The 8673-nt window shown below is 43.8% G+C and overlaps 1 protein-coding gene across 1 annotated transcript in view; it reads right to left on the reverse strand.

Moving 5' to 3' along the window:
• Nucleotides 1-3487, reverse strand: part of LOC102672523 — a 29287-nt gene extending 25800 nt beyond the window's left edge. Inside the window, exon 1 of the mRNA XM_006609874.2 lies at nucleotides 2907-3487. The gene's annotated coding sequence lies outside the window, so the exon portion shown is untranslated. The remainder of the gene's footprint in view (nucleotides 1-2906) is intronic.
• Nucleotides 3488-8673: the final 5186 nt, after the last annotated feature.

Below are 8673 nucleotides of genomic sequence, written 5' to 3' on the forward strand. Positions count from 1 at the left end.
GAACACACGCTTTCACTCTTATCGAGGATGGGATACGATAATCGCGATAGGAGACGAGCAATAATGCGGCAAACATCTCTAATCTTCGGTTAAAGCGGATCGAACGGGACACGGTGGAAGGATTTATAGATCGCGCAGGTGCGAGGCTAATATCGGCAATTTAGTAATTCTGAAAGCGTCCACTCTTTAAACGCGTACAAATCGAAGTGAAAGAACTCCGCGTTCCGAGAAGTGTAACCGAAGTCAGTCACGAAAGCACAGAGACACGTGCACACGGGCACACGTAACACGACGAGATTTCTCGATAAGTGAACACTTCAATGTCGGAGGAAATTGTTTCTTTTTCTTTTTTAGGTTTCAGAACGATTTTCTTCGACGTGCTCGAACGATCCAACGCGCTTGATTTCGATAATTTTGATCGTGATAGGTGTTATACGATGTTAGTATTGTTTGTTTACTTTCACTTATTATCTTTGAATTATTATCTTTTTTTTTGCAAATTAATGCAAATTTTGAACTAATTTTGCATAAAATCAAATCTTTCTATCAAATCGATCTGGATGATTAAACCTCTCCTAAGATACCAATCTTATGATTATATCCTTATCAAATTTATCTATACCATTATCTATCTCATGGATATTATCTACTATTTCATGATTATAATCTATCTGAATTTATTTTTAACGCGTTGCTCGTATGCAATTCTAAACGAATAATTTCAAATCAAATTTCAAAATCTTTTTTTTTCTTTATTACACTTTTCTTAATTATAATCCATTCCAGGTATATTTCAAATACCTTCAACTCGTCAGGGCCAAACAAATTGTAAAATTAAGCTAAATACAGACGATTGCGTAATCGGATTACAAACGCTTGGAAGTGTATCGTTTCCCTTCCAATTTAGCAATTATATCGATCATAACTGCGAAGGACACGACTATTCTCTCCTTTACAATTGAAATTACATAAAATCGAAGAGCGGAAGCATAAAATTTCGCGAGGGTGTTTGTAGATGCGATAACGAGGCGACCGCAAACTTTCGAGACAGCCGCAAACGCTGATTCGTGTCGTCGAATTGGAAGAAAACATAGAATTGTAGCTATCAGATAACCGAGTTGATTCCACGAAAAAAAATCTATTTTGATCGCACGCTCGCCGATTTTTGCCGCAGAACCAATCGAGAGATGGTCGTAAACATTATTTGTTAAAAATTGCGGTGGGTCAGTGGTGTCATGGATCGCGTGCCACGATATCGATACTCGTTTTTGTTAGACTGAGATAACACTGTAGATCGATTAACACTGATATTGCTAAGAGGTGTAATCACAATACTTTTATTTGATTTCCTTTCCACTCGTGAGGAGCGGAAAGTAAACAAGAATGCGCAAAAATTGTAAAAGCAAATAAATAGATCCTTATGTATAAGTATCATTTCGATAATACTTTTCATGGAATCGATTAATTTTAACCAAGAAACGATTACGATTTTTATCGAATAAACAATTATCAGAATCTTGAATAATCGCGATATCTAAAGAATTACTTTGCATATCGCTTTTAACTCGAACCAACTATCTTCCGAGAAACTTTTTTTAGAATCGTTTCTAAAAATTCTGGACGCGGAACGGTCATCGTGATCGGAGTATTAGGCTACTGTAAACCGCAGCGTCGATTCAAGGTCACGAGTAAAACATCGAAAGAACTTCCGAATATTTCGCAGCGACCTTCGATCGTGATCGAAGAGTCCACGTTCGTCGTTCAACCATTAAAAAAAAATACCTTTTCCACTTTTACTTTCCGCGTAAAACAAAAAAGAAGTAAGTAAAGTTCGTTGAATCAACGTTATGCGTAGATTTCGAACATTTGGAATCCTAATTTTACAATGACCTTCGATCGATCTGGCATCGAGAAACAAATTTCACGAAGAGAGAGAAAGAGAGAGAAGAAAATCGATTCAAGGTTACAAATAGATATCAAACGAGCTTTTCAACTTCCCCTAAATCTAATCCTTGACTCCTCCATGTTCGCTCAAATACAGAAAAAAAAAAGAAAAGAAAGGAAGAAAACGAACGACAAAGGAGAAAAAGTGAAACGAGGAAGCGGAGACAAAAAGGCGGAGGCGGAGAGGGTTCGGATGATAGCGAGCGAATGCTCGTCCAATGACTAAAGCCTGGTGCGCTCGCAGGTGCACGGACATGCATTCCCGTTTGCGAGGGCGTAATATGCAGGTAGACGCGCGGAAATCGTAGATAACCGGTCGACGTGAGGTATCATCAAGGTTCGATAGACAGGAATATAGTTCGTTTAGGCAGAAAAAAATAGTATCATCAGCCTGATTAATCACACGCTGCCCTCTTAACGATAACCTCGAAAGCACCGGGGAGCTTGCCACCCTCCTCACCGTTTCGGATAAAACGCCTGTACGTTGCATGCGCGCTCAATCTTTCATCGATGATCGCGATTTATCGTGTAACGGGTAATTCGCCTTCGCCCCGACCTTGTCTAGAAAACGAAAGTAGACTTGGTGTAGTAGGCTTCGGCGTAGACGATCCACGACGTGACGTTTTATTTGGCGTATTCCACGGAATTTCGCTCGTTCTGACCTTGGCTCGTGGCTATCGTCCAACCGCTTGATGACTAGGCTACACGTGTTTGTTGTTTCGCACTATTTTTTTTTCCTCTCTTTTTTTCAATGTCGAAGAAATACGCGATGTGCTCGGTCGCGAAAAAAAATATTTCCCATTACGTATTAATTTTTGGGGGGGGGAAGAATTATCGGAATTTCATCGATTCCGAGATTAATTGGTTGGAATGTTGATGATCGTCTCGCCTTATACGCGTTATATACAAGGGAAAAGGAATTTTATCGATTAGAGGAGAGAAGCGGTTATTTGTTTACTCACCGTTAAAGAGAAAGATTAACGCCGAATAACGGTTATTGCACGTTTATTGCAGTTGAGATCGTCAACAGACTCGGGATCCTCGAATTAATCTCTTCAAGTGCGCGATGATTTAAGGAAAGCACTCTGAACGCGAATAATTTTCAAATTGTCGGACGCGTTGGTGGCTAACTGAAAATCTCGACCCGAGATTTATCGGCCCGTGACGGAGGGGTCCGGGACACGTGGCTCCGCTTGTTTTCCACCAATCGGAGCACAGTGCTCCGAGTCTCGCTATATTTTGCTTGGCCAATCCTGGTTTAACCTGCTCACCGCCTCCACCACCATTGGCAGATACCAGGCCGATGACTCGTGCGATCTTCACCAAGAAACCAAACAGAATCCCTCGATCAGTAGCGGCGCGCGCCGCCTGCTATCTAACGAATAAAAATTCGCGATCGGGCGGAGGGTGATGGCATCGTTGAGGAATTTTCGTCGCGTAATTAGCCGAGACATTCCTCCCTTCCTCCCGCTCGTGTGCGATTTCTGCGACGCAATTTTACCTGGCCGACACGAACTTTGAAACGACATTGTTATCTTTTTTTTCCTTCTTCTCCTTCTCCTTCTTCCTCTTTTTCTTTTTCACAGGATGAATTACAACGACGACGATTACTGCGACGATAGGCGAGGAGAGTGTTTGCTCTTCATCGAAGATGTGCTGTCGTGTATGTTGACACTGTTGGAGAAGGTTTGTTGGATCATTGGTGACTAACGACACTTGTTGATTCGAGAATTATTAAATTTCCTCGTTTATCTTGGCCATTTCGACGGTAACACGATAAACGGATACGTGAAAACACAATCATCGGATATATAGGCGTTCTTACGTAACACACGACTTCGAGGATTACGCTCATTTAATAATCCCTCAAAATGTTTGACGGGAATGATTTAACGATTCGACTCGAGAAGAATTATCGAAATCTTTATTGAAGTTTCCTCGTTTATCTCGGCCATTTTTTCCAACGATAAACCGACACGTGAAAAAGACAATCACGATATTCTTACGTAACGCAAGAAGATTACGCTTATTCCCTCTTTTAATCCCTCGTTTATCTTTCCCATCCGATATCTCGAATCACAAACACAGGTGACAACGTATCATTCAAATAATACTACGGGTATATCGGTCGCGAGTTGCAGGTAGTCCCACATTGTTTGTATGTACACAGAAGAGAGTCCACGCCTTTCGCGACCATTGACTCATCAAGGCGAAAGGCATCGAAGGGATTCAGCGAAATATCAGGCAGGTTAGTCAGAAGCGAGATGAATCACGTGATTTTTCGAAAGAACAGGTTCGTGCCTAGCAACCGTTCGATCGAGGAGGTTTTTTAAGGCCCCAGATAGACCGCGGGTCCTAACCCAAGGGACCCGGGCCGACCCTCCCCCGACCGATCAACCCGCCGAGTTAACTCGAACGCACTGTGACGGACGTACCAACAGCAGGAAACGAACCCGGATGACTCACCGCCTCGCTCCGAGGAAACGAAGCTACGAAGAGCCTCGTGCACAGAAACTGGAACGCAACCAACTCTTACCGCGGTTACGCGCATCGCATAATCTCGTTACCGCGCGCTTCTCTTCAGCGCTACCCGGCCCACCACCCGGTCACGCGATCGTCCACGAAATTCACGTGCCTTTCGAGCTTCACGTGTCGCAATCCGTATTTGTATCGTTCTTCGTGCAATCAGGTCTTGATAAATGTTATCGAAAGTGGATACGAAGTTTGGATTCTTAATTAAGAATTGATCCCCTCACTTTCTGTTATTTCATTAACTCGTTTGAAAATTTTTTGGGTATAAATAACGAATATCGAATATTATTGGGTTTCTCAAGCACAACGATCGCGTTTACAAAGGCGCTCGAGCAAAAATGCATCCTCCAAGTTCCTTAACCTCGCGTTTCGATCATGGAGATGCGAGATGCGTCTCTCTCTTTCTTTCTTCGCGGAAACAGGCGTCAGTTTCTGGTCGAGAAAATTGGTCTCCTCTTGGAAGAGGAGGAGTGCTTCGACCCCACGGGAAGGAGTTTCGTTTTTGTTTGGTTAACAAGCACGCGTGCGTTTCGACGAAAGGGGAAGGCCGGAAGCGAGCGAATAATTTCGCAATAAGGTGTTTCTAATCGCCTCGCAATCTCGCGTATTCTCCTCGCCGTTTTCGTGCACGTGGAATCATAATTAAGAGGAGAGGGCCAGAGGAGAGGAAGTGGCCGGTCAGGAAACGAGGCGACGCGACGATTTTTCACGGCCCGTTCTCATTGTTCGCTGCGATAAAATCGATTATTCGCGATCTTTTCTCGCGCCAGGGAAGAACGAAAAGAAGATGAAGTGGCGCAGGCCGACAATTCGCTTAAATGGAACCAAGAAACCATTTACTCGTTTATCGAGCGTTGCGCGCATCGCCGTAACGCGTGCGATCTATTGTATTACCGATGAGAAATTTCATCGCGTTATGGTGCTGTTGCGTGCCTCAATCCTTTTAATGGCCACCCCCTATCATTTAAATCCCTCACCGGGAATGGGGTTTATGGTTTATAAATGAAGATTGTCTTGCAACCTTGTCTCTTTCTAATATTCCTCGCAGAGGATAATAAGATCGATCGATCCAATCATTCGAAGAATTTTTAATCTTACAATTCCATAAGAAGGAAAGTAATCAATATCAATAACGATTCGTAACGAGGAATCGTTCGATCCTACGAAATTCTGTCAAAATTTTACGACGTAAAAGAAAAAGAAAAATTAATAAATTTTCCAGAATCGAAGAGGCTAGAGATCTCCCACGATCTTCGTCGATTACGTCGAAAGAAAGTCGCGAGCAGAAAGATCCATAAATCGCTGCGACAGCGGCGCGACTCGCAGGCCGGACAGAGGCATAGAGAGCCAGACAGTCGCCAGGCAGACGGACACCAGACGGAGACGGTGAGAGCACTTTTTCCTTTTTTTTTTTTTTTCCCCCTCTTTAAGACGGGCCTTAATATTCTTATTGGGCATCGGCGGCGTCTAAGTCCTCAGGAGCTCGTTTCCCTTTTTTTTTCTTTTTTCCACCTCTTCAAGACGGGCCTTAATATTCTTATTGGGCATCGGCGGCGTCTAAGTCCTCAGGAGCTCGTTTCCCTTTTTTTTTCTTTTTTCCACCTCTTCAAGACGGGCCTTAATATTCTTATTGGGCATCGGCGGCGTCTAAGTCCTCAGGAGCTCGTTTCCCTTTTTTTTTTTTTTTTCCACCTCTTTAAGACGGGCCTTAATATTCTTATTGGGCATCGGCGGCGTCTACGTCCTCAGGAGCTCGTTTCCCTTTTTTTTTCTTTTTATTATTATTATTATTATTATTATATTTTCGAGACTCCGAGCCCACAGGAGCCCGGTTTCGAAATTGTACTTTTTATTGACCGCGCTCTCTAAACGATGTAAAACTTACATCTACGTATGATTAAATTTAACCTCGTATAAGGCACCTCTCATAAATAATTCAGCTTGAAAAATTCAAATTAAATATCGTCTCTCTCGGTCCCTGTATACCGATTGAATAATTATTAAAATATACATTTTTATGAAGAAAGTGGAGCTCGAGTAACAGATTTGTTTCATTCCACGAATTATTAATTCCAATTGTTTTTTTGTTCTGTTATTTAAATTTTGCACAAATTATATATCTAATAATTCCGGAATGACTAGTCTAGTAGAACGATCACGTACAGCTCGAAAATTCAAATTAAATGGAGGAAAGAAATAAAAAAATAAAAAAAAAAAGAAAGGTACCATTATATCTGTCCGTCGAACAATTGGAAATCAAGGTGTTGGAAATGTTAAGATGCTTTTTCCAAAGATGTATGGTTGACAGCAGGACGATCATTGATGCGTTTAGAACGTAGAATCGAGGCGTCGAGACGGCACCACGAGAGATTTCCTACGGCGCAAAAGACGCGCCCACACCTCCCTTTTGTCCTTTTTTCTCGGTCGACCCGTGCATTATTTTCTTCCACAACCCCGGTCCCGGATCGGACCAATGCACCTGCACAAGACGGAACAGGTCCCAACAGGTCCCAACAGGTCCATCTGGCTCGGATTCCCCTGCTTCGATGCTTCTTACCTGTCCCTCTCCTCCCCCCCTCCCTCTCGACGGTCTGATTTCAGGGAGACTGTCATTTTTTCTGGAAACCGCTCGGTAGGAGTGTTTGTGTTTGGAACACGATTTTTAGCCCGACTCCCCCTCCGGATTCTTTTTTCAAGTTTGTGGAAATTTTTACGATTTAACGAATTAACGGTTAAATCGAACGGTTGCATCGAGGAGAAGGACGTACGTATTGAATTAACGTAATCTTATATCTTACATTGAATTCTTTTCGTAAGAGATACAATTCTACAATTTCGTACAAGGAAAGGAAAACAATAGCCTTTTAACATCCGTTCTCCAAAATAAATATGCATTAACCCATCGCGTTTTTTTCTTTTTCTTTTTCTTTCTTTTTTCCGCTCCCTCCCTTCTACATTTCCGCTGCATCAACCTGACACGACTTCACAAGCAGGCTGCCTCGTTTACGAAATCACACGGGAGTAGGAATAGTTATTATCTCCTTGCCGATCGATGCTTATCTTTCCCATAATCGCCGTCCATTTTCGTAACCATTGCCACCCTATCGTCCCTCCCTTCTATCTATCTCGTCTCACGAACGACACGAGACCGTGGAAAGAATTCGCGAACGGTTCGACGATCCACCACGGTTCACCTTGAGTTCCCACGGCCGGGAAAATCGAGCCGGGGAGAAGAGAAATCGAGACGACGCGGTAGCGGCGGAAGGTCGTTCAGATAAACCTAATCTCCAGATAACAGTGTAAATTTGCGGCCTCGAGAGAAAGAGAGAGAGAGAGAGAAAGAGAGAGAGTTATGGTGTTTGGATCGTCGCCAGACGGAACCGCGTCGAACCGCTCTCCTGCCAAGCTCTGGTCCCAAGAATACACGATACGAGTCCGAATCGCGTAAAAGAATCCGAAGCTTGTGTGCGACCTGCGGAGAAATCACCCTTGTCATTTCTCAAGAATCGGGACAAATGTTCCACCAACTCGTTAGCGGAAAACCAATCCCGTTTCTCGAAGCATCAGTCAACACAGCTTTGGTAGCTTTACGCCTCCTCTTTCTTCCTCTTCTTCTCTTTCTCTCTTTCTTTTTTTCTTTCCCTCTTCTTATTTTTTTTCTCTCCACCCTCGAGTCAGCTCGGTTCGCGCGACCAACCAAGGGGATGAACACACTTGTGTAAACGTGACCCGAACAGCGGCGGAGATGACCAGAGGAGAGGGAAACGGGAGAGCGCAGCGAGTGTCCCTTTGCAGAGGGAGAAGGACAGGGCAAAGTGGATTTCTGGTGGCTGGTAAAAGCTGGTAGAATCGTCTCGAGACGTGGCGGTTTCACATCTGGCCTTGCCTTTTCTCCCTTCGTTTTCGTTAGGAATATACGGCCGTGAAAAGATCCTCGGCCGCGTCACGTAATAAATGGCATGGGGCCCCGAAAACTGGTCCCTCTCCTCGCCGTGGCCCCTATCTTTATGAGATCTCCTCGTGAAGGTGGACAAAAAGGATCCTCCCCACCCCCGTGGCCCGAAGGGGACCCGGGTTCCTGGAATTCGTCCAGGTTTTCTGAGACTTTAGGGCCCCTTACCGCGAACCAGCCACTCAGCCTACGAGCTCTCCCTCTCTTTCCTGCTTTCGTTTCTTTTTTTTTTTTTTTCCTTTTTT

Source organism: Apis dorsata, unplaced genomic scaffold (assembly GCF_000469605.1).
Source record: "Apis dorsata unplaced genomic scaffold, Apis dorsata 1.3 scaffold_61, whole genome shotgun sequence".
Classification (NCBI taxonomy): domain Eukaryota; kingdom Metazoa; phylum Arthropoda; class Insecta; order Hymenoptera; family Apidae; genus Apis; species Apis dorsata.